The sequence below is a fragment of the Meles meles genome, chromosome 7 (genome assembly GCF_922984935.1).
Source record: "Meles meles chromosome 7, mMelMel3.1 paternal haplotype, whole genome shotgun sequence".
NCBI classification, from domain to species: Eukaryota; Metazoa; Chordata; class Mammalia; order Carnivora; family Mustelidae; genus Meles; species Meles meles.
Window position 1 is genome coordinate 1,358,033 of NC_060072.1, and position 11,776 is coordinate 1,369,808.

The following is an 11,776-nucleotide window of genomic DNA, read 5'->3' on the forward strand; positions in this document are numbered from 1 at the left end:
GGAGGCCCTGAGGAGACGCAGAAGGAGAAGCATCAGCCTGGGGAGGGGGAGGAGACAAGAGCAGCCACTGTGTGGTGGCCCCGGCGCCCCGCCTCTGGGTTCAAGTGTTCCTGATGCGTAGAACTGAAGGGAGGACGTCATGGCCTCCCCGTCTTGGACCTTCAGCTCGGGTCCCCATTTGGGGCAGAGGATAGTCATGGACGCGGACCCTGGCACCTTGTCAGGACCCACGTCCGCCCGGACCCCAGCACGGACCCAGCAGAGGTCCTGTCCGCAAGCCGATGGGCACGCATGGCCACCCAACGCCCGGCCCCTGGGGAGCGTCTTGTCTTCATCTTTATGGAAAATGTCCAGTTTCTGTAGCGGCAGGGATGACGAGCAGCAACAGCCCAGTCTGCCGGTCCTGGGCACGGTCAGGTGCAGCCCTGTCCCCTCCTGTTAGGGGGCTGCACTGGCTTCGCAGGAGGACGCTAGGCGACCTCCCTGCCTACGCCTACCCTCACTCACAAAGGGTCTGACATCCAGAAGCCCGCTGTCAAGGAAAAAGCACCCCATGGTCTGGAATGAGGTGCCCAGTCTCAGGGCTTCTAGGTCTGAAATCGGCAAATCACCCCAACTCCGTCGCCCGGACCTGGCAAACGTCACCCAGCCTGTGGGTCTCTTGGAGGAGGCAGCAAGACCCCACCCCTGCCAGTTACACTAACGAGGGCGCCCCCCTCCCATCCGCTAGTTACACTTGCGTGTGCTCCCAGGGGAACGGGAGACGGATGTGAGCTCACCCCCGTGTGAGATGCTGTCTGTGCTCGGGGTGGGGGTCCCCTAGGCAGGCCTGCCGGGACGCCCTGTGCACGGTGTTGGCTCACCGAGTGCCAGGTCCTCCTCCCGTGGCCGGCAGACCCTGCTGGTCAGGAGAACAATGAGCTTGCATTCAGGTGTGTAATGTGATTGCAGGAATCCCAGGACGGCAGCTCGGCAGCCAGGGCCTCGGGGCAGGCACCCGGGAAACTCCCAGACGGTAAATCAGAGACTCTCCTGACATAACTTCCTGCAAATAAGACTGTGAAATATGCAGACCATGTGTCTCTCGCGTTGGAGACGGAGTCTGGGCACTTCATGTTGTATTTCCATCCTTGCTCTCCTACGGGTGGGACAGGCAGGGGCCTCCCGTCCGGGTGACTGCTCTCCGGGGCTGTCCTGGACGGGTCTCTTTCCAGCGCTGGAGGGCGTCACCAGGAGACCCTCCTTAGGCTTGTCAAGGATGGGCAACACACACGCTGCTCAGAGCCCCGCTCCAGGCCCCAGAGCACGCCCCTCCACGGGAGGCAGGTCCAGGGAGGCTTGAAGCCCCCAGGCCTTCCAGGGGCCAGAGCCAGGCCCCCTCCTCGCAGCACCTGGAATGCGGCTCCCAGTGACGGAGATTCCAAGTGGGACAAATGGCAAAGCCTCTGAGAATGAGCAGGGTCAGACACGCTCCCGTCCCTTGCTGGTGGCTCTCTGTCCTGCGAGCCGGCCCGGGGCCATGTACGTCCTGTTCCTTCCGGAGGGGGAAGCCAAGCAGCCAAGCAGACTCGGCTCCCGCAGCCCCGGGGCTCCCATCCAGTGTGGGCGGCGGCTGCCAGAAGACGTGTCCCCGGCAACCTGTGATGGTGGCCTCCTTGGAACAAGGGTCTGTGCCTATGGAGCCCGGCGAAGGGGCTCCCTTCAAGGGGAGGTCACCCTGCGCCAGGTGAGCCCTGAGTCCCATGACGGGCGTCCCTATAAAAGAAGAGGGTGAGACAGGACCGCCAGAGGGCCCCGAGCACACAGGCAGGGACAGGATGGCCGAGGCCCTGACCCCGGAGCCCTGAGGCCACCAGAAGCTGCAGGAGGAAGGAAGGACCCTCCCGCAGAGGTTTTAGAGGGAGTGGCCCTGCGGAGACAGGGACTGCATTAGGACCGCTCCTCCGGAGCTGCTGACCCATGAGGAGTCCTTCAAGTCCTGTGGGGGCGGGGCCTGGACGGGGCGGGGCTTGGCTCCCTGGGCGGGGCCGGGCCACGGACGCTGTAGGGGCGGCGCTAGGTTCCGTGAGGGTGGGGCTGGAACCCCGGGGGCGGGCCTGATTTCTCTGTGTGGGCTGGACCTGGCTCTCTGTGGGGGCGGGGCCTGGGCCCAGGGGGCGGGGTCTGGTTCACCGTGGGGCGGAGCCTGGGTTCACCGGGGGGCGGGGCCTGGGTTCTCAGTGCTGAGGTGGTTTCAGTGGCCGCTGGCCTTGCTCAGGGTCCCAGGTCATCTGCGGGGGCTCCAGAAAGCGGCCGCGCACCACCGTGTGGAGCAGCCCTACCTCCACCTGTAAAGCCGGGGGCGGGGACCACGACCTGGGCAGCTCCAGGATCACAGGCTGCGCTTGCACACGAGACCTCTCTTCGGCACCTGCTGACTTCTCTCTTCCAGAAGTGGAACCTGTCGTCATCCAGACACCGCAGTCACTGAGCCATCAAAGGTCAAAGAGGGGACCTTCCACCAAGAAGGGAGAGTCAGAGGGACGCAGACCAGGGGTCTCCAGCGGCTTCTGCATTTCTAGTGGAAGAGAGACGTGGCCCTGCCCCACCTGCTCTTACAGGTGTCTAGGATCCGGGGGAGTTTCTGTCCCTGCTCACGGCATCTCTAGAGGTTAGCACGCAGGGTCACCTCGGCCCTCCCATTCTCCAGTTTACGCATCACAGAAGCCCAGGGCAGGGCTGTGTTTGGTCTGACGTGGGCCTGCGAGGTCGCCTGAGCCCTGGACCCCGCTGGTCCCCATCGAGCTTGCCCGCCGCGGGGCTAACACTGACGGGTTCACGCCAGAGTGCACTGCAAACTGCGTCCCTCTGCCCGAGGCTGGGGATGCTCGGGGTCCTAGAAACAAGGCAGAAACAGAGCACGTTTTACAGAAATGCTGTTCCCTCCCCAGTACAACCTGGTTTTGACCAGCAGCCAGCCATCTGGAGGCAGAGCTCTGCTGGGCGGGGCTTGGGTTCCCATTCAGCTAGGCAAGGCCGGGGAGGGTCCAGGCCGCCAGTGCAGCTGGCGAGCTCCTCTGTCCAACCCTAGGGCGGGCTTTGCGTGGGCACAGGGGTCCGCCAGGTATGTCTGCATCATGGCCCATGCAGGGATGAGGCCGGTCCCTTCTCAGGCAGCTCAGAGGGCCTGACCCTGCCAGCGAGAACTTCAGATCCAACAGGCTAGTCAGCACTGGGTCTACTCGCCAGCGTCCGAGCCTCCTGAAGACAAAAGGAAAGCACAGCAGGCTGCCTCCCTCCCTCTCTCTCCCTTGCACACAGACTTCCACACACACACACTCACTGTGGTTTCTCGGGTGGAAACAAGGATCTGATTAAACCGCTCCAATAAGGACACACGCGGCTCTGCTCCCCACACCTGTGTTCTCCGGTCTGGTACGTCCAGGAGCAGATCTGTTCCGGCGCCAGCGCTGCTGGGATGTCCGGGGCCAGGAGAAGAGCCCCACTCGGCCAGGGACCCTCATTTCTTCCCGGAGAGTTCCAGATACCATTACGCCCATTAAGCTCATCGCCCCCTGGAGCGTTCCACAGGCCAGAGAGTTCCTTCCGACCTGATTTCCATTTTCTAACAGAGAAGTGACATTTCTGAGTTTCGCCAGCGGGTAAAATGCCTGGTGAGGCCGTGCACAGCGGATCCTTGGCAGAGCCGCGGGAGGACTGAGCCTCACATCACGGCGCCTCGTCTGCCTAAGGGCACCTGTGCGGACGCTCTCCCCGCCGTCCACGCGCGTGCTACGGTGCCAGCACACGCAGCCTCACACACAGCCTTATACGCTGCCTCACAGGCTGCAGACCCCTCCCAGCCTTCTCGAACCTCAGTCGCCCCTTGAGGAGCGAGACCACAGCAAATGCAAGTGGCTTTCCATCAGTGGGGCGGACAGCTGCCGTCTTCCGGGACCCGCCGCCTGCCTGCACTGGGCTGCCCTGGGTCAGAGGATTCCGTCCTGACTCCACCCAAGGGGACACTGCTGCCGCTCGCCATTTCCGCAGCTCGAACGCTGGGGCTGTGGTCTGGTCGGTCCAGGGAGGGGGCGGAGCCAGAGCACCCGCAGCCGTCTGGACGACAGAGCCTACCTCCCTCCACCACCCCCACTGCCCTCCACGCCAGACCCAAGGCGCAGAGATCCGGACCAAGAATGCTCACATGGGGATGCGGAAGTCCAAGCGCCCACCCGAACGTGCCTGTCGGGACCTTTGGTGAACCTTCAGTGAATCGTTCGGATTTAAAGGCAATAACACATCACTCACATTTGTGCACACGCGTACAAGTTTGCACAACGGTGCCAAGACCTTTCTTGGCGTGGAGCTGGGAGCTTACCTTGGCTGGTGCTCTGCCAGCGGGGGAAGGCCTGGAGGGCAGAGTGGGGGGCCAATGTCCTCCCACCGGCCACCAGCAGCCCGGACCCCTGGCGGATGGCCCTCGTCCCCCTGCAGACTGCTCCTCGTGGTCCTGGAGCCTGGCTCTTCCCAGCATCGCCAGCGGGAAGCACATGGCCAGCGACGTGGTCTACCTCTGCCACTCTCTGTGGTTGCTGGGTTGACTCAGGAGAAGGAAGCCACCGGCATCCCGGGAGTGGGCAGGCCAGCCATCACGGTGGTCTGAACGGTGACATGTGCCATCCGCAGGACAGATTGGCTGTTCAAGGAGACTTTCTCACGTGCACGGGTCCAGCCTGCGCCTGCATGCCCCCCCCCCCACTTCCACGGGCGCACGTGGCGGTCTGCTGGCTCTCTGTGCACGGGGACGCGCCCCGCTCTGCCCGTCTGACTCAGCTTCTCCCACATGGTCACCTCCTTTCCAGGGCGGCCGTCCTCATCCACGCCCCACCGGAGCCTCAGCAGGGCACCTCATTGCTTGTCTGCGGGGTTCCTGGGAGCGCCAAGCAGAAGGAGACTGTCCTACCCGAGGCTGATCCCAAACACCAGCCCCCGGGCCCCGTGCTGGGCTGTGACCCATGAGAGTCAGGACGTGGGTGATGGGGATGACGGGGCTCCCAGCAAACGAGCCCCGCGGCTGGGAGACAGCCCCGCTTCGACCACAGACTGGAGTGAGCGCGTCACACTTGTGTGGTAACTCCCACCCCCGCCCGCGGCAAGGGGGTCACGCACAGCCACCTCTTGGTAGACATTTGTTGAATGAAAACGTGGAAGGTTTTCCAGCAGGTGATGGCTAATGGACTGTTAATGGCGCCCTACTAAGACCCAGCAGCAGGTCCTGCGTTTCCTCCCGCTGTGCGTGAGCCGGCCGGGCACCTGGCAGCGGAGAGGGGAGAAGGGACGCATTGGGGGCCGTGTCGGAATGTCCTCCGGGGCCGTATCTCGGCGAAGCCCTCACTGCAGCGGAGACTGCAAGAAGGAAGAGCTCACTAAGGGTGCGTCAACCTTGGGCGCAGGGGGCTCCGTTTCCTCCAGATGAGAATCTGGTTACGTAAATGCACGCACTTCCTCTTTCAGAAATAAGGTTCGAAATAATAGAAGATCAAATTCTAACACACAACTTTGTCTGTTATTTTTAACTTGCAGTGAACACATTTTACGCCGCCAAGGAAAGGGACGTCAGATTCCCGACTCTGTGCCTCCCCTTAGCTTCTCCACTAAGAGACAGAAGTGTCCTAGCCGTGTCCAGGCCCCATGTGGTTCCCGTTGATTCAATGACCACCCATTGCAAGCGGGACCCACTTGACGGATCAACACGACTTTTGTAAAAGAAGGTATGAAACAGTCCCACCAAGTGCGCTCGGGAAAGAGGAAAAGCACAACACTTTAGGGTAGAAAATCTTAACGACCCATTTATGTCCGTTTTTCTCCTTGAGTCCCCTAATGTTCCATCTGGTTTAGTTTTGGTTTCTGGAGTCGGCAAGTTGACGGCAGATTTTATCAGGAGCGGGAAGGGAGCCAAGGAAACCCTCAGATAAGAGTGCAGGGGGGAGGGCCCACTCGTCCAGTAGCAAAGCTTCGCACGAGTCCGCTGGAATTACGGGTCGGCGTGGGGACAGGCAGCGGGGCGAGGAGAGTGGAAGATCCGGGAGAGGACACAGTTACATATGAGAATTCAGTCTAAACAGAGAGAACACCTGCCGCGGTCCAAGAAGAGCGCACGTTCTTCGGTCGTGCCGAGCAGCCGCACATACCCCGTTGGGCACTTTCCTCTCCCCGTATATGAGCATCTGCTCCAAACTCCCGAGAAATTAAAACAAAACAAAACAGAAAACCCAACGAGTACGGGAAGAAATGTGACAAGTTCAGCTCTAACCCACAGGATTACCTTGACGCATAAAAAATAAGAGAAAAGGACACTTTTGCCGTGCGGAGAAGCCACGAGCAAAGTCAAGGGTTGCCCAACACCAGCAGAGCGTGCACGCTCACTGCAGACACGGGGTGACCGCGCTTAACACAGAGATGACTCTCTTAAATGACGGGGAGAAGAAGACCAGATCCGGTGAGACAGATGAGCCCCAGCCACAAACACAGGAAAATAAATGCAAATTGTCATCAATCACCGGGAAAGAGGCTGTTCAGCCTTTCTCCTGAGAAGAGAATGGAAATTAAAATTGCACCTGTCTGGGCAGCGTGCCAGGGAAGAGGGAGTCGGCATGTTGCGTGGAACGCGGCTGAGTCCCGGACGGGAGGCCCGGAGCGGCCACTGTGGTGCTGAGAAGCAGACGCAGCTGACGGTTCGGTGAACAAGACCAGGACTTAGAGTTCTACCGCAGCACCTGTGAGCGTGTGGTGTCTGCCTGTGGGGTCACCTGGCCTGCACGCGGAGCGGGCGTGAGACCCGCACATGCAGCACCAAGAGTGGGGCCGCCCGGGGCAGCTGCTGTTTTCTGGTCTGAGGAGTGGGACAGGCACGGTAGGGTCAGGCAGAGTCTGATGTTTTCTTCCTCCCACCCTCACCTCTCAGCCCAGGGGCAGTGGCAGAAGCAATACGGACAGCACCGTGGCTGCCGACCGCCTGCCTGAGCCCCAGGGTGTGCGGGGACCCCCTTCTGTTCCCTTGGCACCTGGGCCCAGAGGAACCTGAGGCTTGAACCTCGTCTGGATTTCCTGATAAAATGACACAAAAGAGGTCAACATTCAGCTCGGAGTCCAGAAGACCCAGCGTCTCCTGGAAAGATGTTGGGAATGTCCGGGGCACAGTCCAGAACTGCTCAGCGTACGAAGCAGCGGGGACAAGCATGCAGCCAGCAGGAGACAAGGAGCAGGAGCACAGACATGCCGGGCCGGAGTCAGCAGACCGGCTGCTACCATCAGGCCGCAGGGAGCGGGCGGCCTCCGGGCACAGGGACGAGGTTCTGCAAAGAAACGGAAGGTGTGGGAACACTCTGGACAACGCTCACAACCAAGACCTTCATCAGCCAAAGCAGAACAGTCAGCACGTGGAGCCCCCCCGGACGGAGGTGGTTGTAGAAACAGAAGAGGAACAGAAATGATCTGGAACAACAGGAAAGGGAAAACAAATATTGGGGATGTATAAGCAGAGCTCCGAGATTTGTGGGATAAGAGGAAAGGACCTCGCTCCCCCAAACAGTGTGGGACTCGAGCCCCAACAGAGAAGAGCCAGGATGGACATGGGGATGGGGCCTGGGACGGGGCACGGCGGGCGTCCTGTCTGTGGGGCCATCCCCCGGGCCCGAGCATGTGTCACAACGCCCCAAACCGTACCATTGAAATCTGGCTCCTAGCGGAGAAATAAACAAAGGGAGACGTACTGTTGGTCAGTGAAACCGAGAGCTCCCTCCCGAGACGCTAATGAGATAGACAGGGTAGATCGGAAAGAGGGAGTCGATAATCATAGTGAAATGCAATGAACACGTCACGGTGGATTTTAAAAGCTGAATGAAAGATTCACGTACTTTAGAAAACGTACATGAGAAGACTTGTTGGAGGGAGAGTGAAAGTAACTGTGAGAAACATCGTCGAAAAGAAACTCGGAACCATCAGTGCTCGGCCTGTGCGGGCCTCAGCCCGGGGGGCACCTGGGGCGCTCTGCCTGACCCCACATCGAGCAGACAAAACCTCCAGAACTTCCAAAAGGGATGGAGAGCTGTTCTGACAAGAGCCTAGAAGACACTGTACGTCCCAGCCTAAAAGGCTTTTTATCAGAAGCGCGAGGCCGTGCCAACTGTAGGACGTTGAGTCATGTGTGGTTACTGACCACGGAGGAGATAAAACCTGTTAGTGTCCTGGGAAACACCCAACGTGGTCCATAGATTGCCCATTCCGGGTTTTTCGTTTTTTTAGGTTTTAACAGATTAATATCGTAAAGAATATTTATTTATTTTATGAATAAATGCATTTTAATTTATTTACACAGATTTATTTATATTTTTAACTTATGGATAGGAGTCCTGGACAGGAGGCCTGGAGCGGCCTCTAATGAACTGATTTACATGGATCTATGACACGGAATCTTCCGACACGGAAACACAGCAGTATCCCCGTGATGTAAAAGAAAGCACATTCGATCACCATCTCCTTACGCTACTGCTGTTTTTTTAATTCAAAGGATTTATTGCCGCAATCTGCACCATCGTTCAGCTGTTTATGATGTCGTCCCCCAAATCTAAGCTCCCAGGAACTTCGCTCCTCTCTCTACCCCCAGGCCCGAGAAGATGGACCTGCGCAGCGTACACGCTCCTTCAGAAAGTGTGGCGTGAGTGAACACGCAGGACGACTGGCCAGCGGAGCCGCCCACACACTTGGAGAGGTGGCCTTCAACGCAGAAGTACAAACGAAGGAGCTAGTGGCAGAAAAAAGAAAAAAGCTTTTTAAAATGTATGATTTACGGATGGAACAAGAGAATCTGGAAAAGCCAAGAAAATAAAATGGGAACTCGTAGAATTATTTCAAGGAGGCAGAAGGTGGCTAGGTACCAGATCAAAATACGTGAACCAGCAGCTTTATTTTCCACCTACGAGACCCGAGGAGAAAATGGATCTACCATATTTGTGTCAGCAGTAGAAAGCTCAGACTATCCAGAAAAATTCATACACATCTATGTGCACACACACACACGTATAGAAGAAATGAAATGCAATGTATGCATCTCAGAGAGTTGTGGACATTACTGAAGAGATAAAACATCTGTCTTTACGGAGAGATGAGCAGTGCTTCCGTGGGGAAGACAACACCCTAAGAATATAAATTCTCCTCAAATTGTTGTACACACTTAATGCAACTTCGACGAAAATCCCAGTTTTCTATCTTGTGAAACTTCATCTGAAGATATATGTGAGGCAGAGACACAGCAAGGCTAACGATGGAAACGGAGGCGAGGAACAGGACGGGGGCTTCTGAGCTGACGGCAGGGGAAAGTTATGAAATAATGAATTTGAAAGACGAAGCGTTCGCTCAGGGCAGACATAGAAAGGTCAACAGATAAAAGATAATAAAAACCCAAGCGCATATGAGAATGTGGCGAATGGTGAAGATGACATCAAAATCACCGTTCTCGTAAAGTGTTTTGAGGCCAGGACAGCCCATCAGGGGAAAATAAAGACTGAGACTTTCATACATAATAAATAACAAAAAGCTTCATTTCTGAGTGACGCACAGAAGAACTCAGACTTGGGAGAAAAGACAAACTTGTCAACATGGAAATGAAAGTAATGGACAGCGGTGGCATCCTAAGCAACGTGAGTAGAAATAACAGAGGAACTATTTGAAATACGTGTGAAATCGAAGATCAGTGTTAACCATGTATCAGGAGATACACAGAACCATAAAGAAAAAGCCAACGGTGGGAACATGGGCGAGAGTGTGAACAAGAAACTCAGGGGAGAAAGAGGAGAGCAGCTGCCTGTAAGCCAGACACACAGGCCCTGGGCTTGGAGACGAGGACACGGGGCCCTCAGAAATGGCAGCAGGAAGCAGGTCACCGCTGCCCGCTTTGGGCGAGGTCCCAGGACTGTGCCTTTGGTGGGAACGCTCATAGGTCATGCCTTCCTGGAGGCGACCTCACCATGTCTATCTCAGTTTAAAATTCACTTCCCTCTGCCGCGGGCATCACAACTGGCGGAGGGAGAAAGACTCGGGCTCATGTCACAGGCACATACCCCGGATTTTGCTAAAACAGCATGTTTGTTAGGAAAACCGCAAGAAGGCCCTCGGTGTCCGCCAGCAGGGGAGCTGCTCCCCTGCGTCTAGCCTGCGGACCCCGCACAGCCGCCGCGGAAAGGGCAGATCGGTGTGCACGTGGAAAGATCCCCAAACACGACGTAGACACGCAGAAGCAGGTTGATGTCCTTATTTCCAAAAGGTCAGCCACCCATGCATGCACGTCCCCGTGTTTCACCTATGTGTGGGGGCTGGGAGGGCACCTGCCAGTGTCCCCGGGCCACTCGATCCTGACGGAGGAGGCTTCAGCTTCCCCTCGGCAGGTGCAGGTGGCTGAGGCTGCGGTCACTGTGCAGAGGTGGAGAGGCTGGGTCTGGGGGAGTAGAAGAGTGGCCCCTTGGAGGGGTGCAGGTTTTTTGAAGCAAAGGGCAGAGAGAAGGCGGAGGGGAGGAGGAGGAGATGAGAGAGGGACACGGCACCCAAGGCCCTGTAGTGGGCAGGGCTGGCCTGCACCCAGAGGCACCTCTTCCCGGGGCTCCGCCCCGAGGTCAGCACTGTGCCCAAGGGCAGCTGCCTGGGCAGAGCAGGGCTTGGCTGGGATTCCCGAGACGCCTGCCGGGACCTGCAGAGTGAGCGCTGCTCGCCGCCGCCTCCCGCACGCCGTGGATATCTACCGAGGGGGCGGCCGTGCTCTCCTGGAACCATCCATCCTTCAGGAGAGCAGCTCCCAGGTCAGGCCCCCTGAATGGTGCAGTTGGCAGCGTGTGCACGTGTGTGTGCGTGCGTGTGCCCACGTGTGTGTGTGTGCACCTCTGCTTGGGCTTCCGACGCTCACGGCACCAGCTCTCCGTCCTGCCCGTGTCCCTGCTGAGTGTGACGTCTGATTCTGACTCCTCCGGTCTTGCCTTCTGTTCCCACACGAGACACAGAGCGCTCACGTCCGTGGCCCTGCTTCCGTGGCTGGGGCCTAAGTGGTGGGTCAGTGACCTCAGAGGTCACTAGGAATATGGACACCGTGGGGCATACCCTGGGGGGCTCTCGCGCTACCTGGCAGGCCTCTCCGGAGTGGCCCGCCCAGGCCGGTGCCTGGGCAGGGGGCAGGGCTCCCGCACCGGAGGCAGCCGCACCCCTCCCTGCGCCCTGGCTGGTCCGCAGACCACGCCGGAGCCGTCGTGGCCGGGGAGTGATTGGTCGTGGTATTGGCGATGGGTATTGACAAAGGCCTTCAAAGTCACAGGTTGACTTGCCAGATCAATAACGGTGCAGGGAAATAATTAAAACTGTCAGATTTAGAAAGTATTAGAGGTACTTAGCGCTTTCTGCCAACTATGGAAAACAGGGATTAATGGCGTTATCTCCCGCACTTCTAAGTTACAGAGCAAGTTATTAAAGTCTTTCTTTGACACTCATTTGCAGTGAAGGGTCAACATCAAAGGTTTCAGAGCAAACTCTCGGAGTCCATTAACCCGGAGCCCAGCTGTTTCCGCACAGAAGTCAGACGGGGGCCGGGAGAGCACAGGCGCCTTCCAGCGAGAGGCTGTAAAGTTAAAAGGCACTTAGAGCACTCACACCTCGCCATCCCGGGGCTCTGCCAGGGGTCTGATATGGTCTGGGCCGCGAAGGAGGAGCCCTATTTGGGGAACTCATGCTGTCCCAGAGCTGGGCAGGGCCAGGGGGA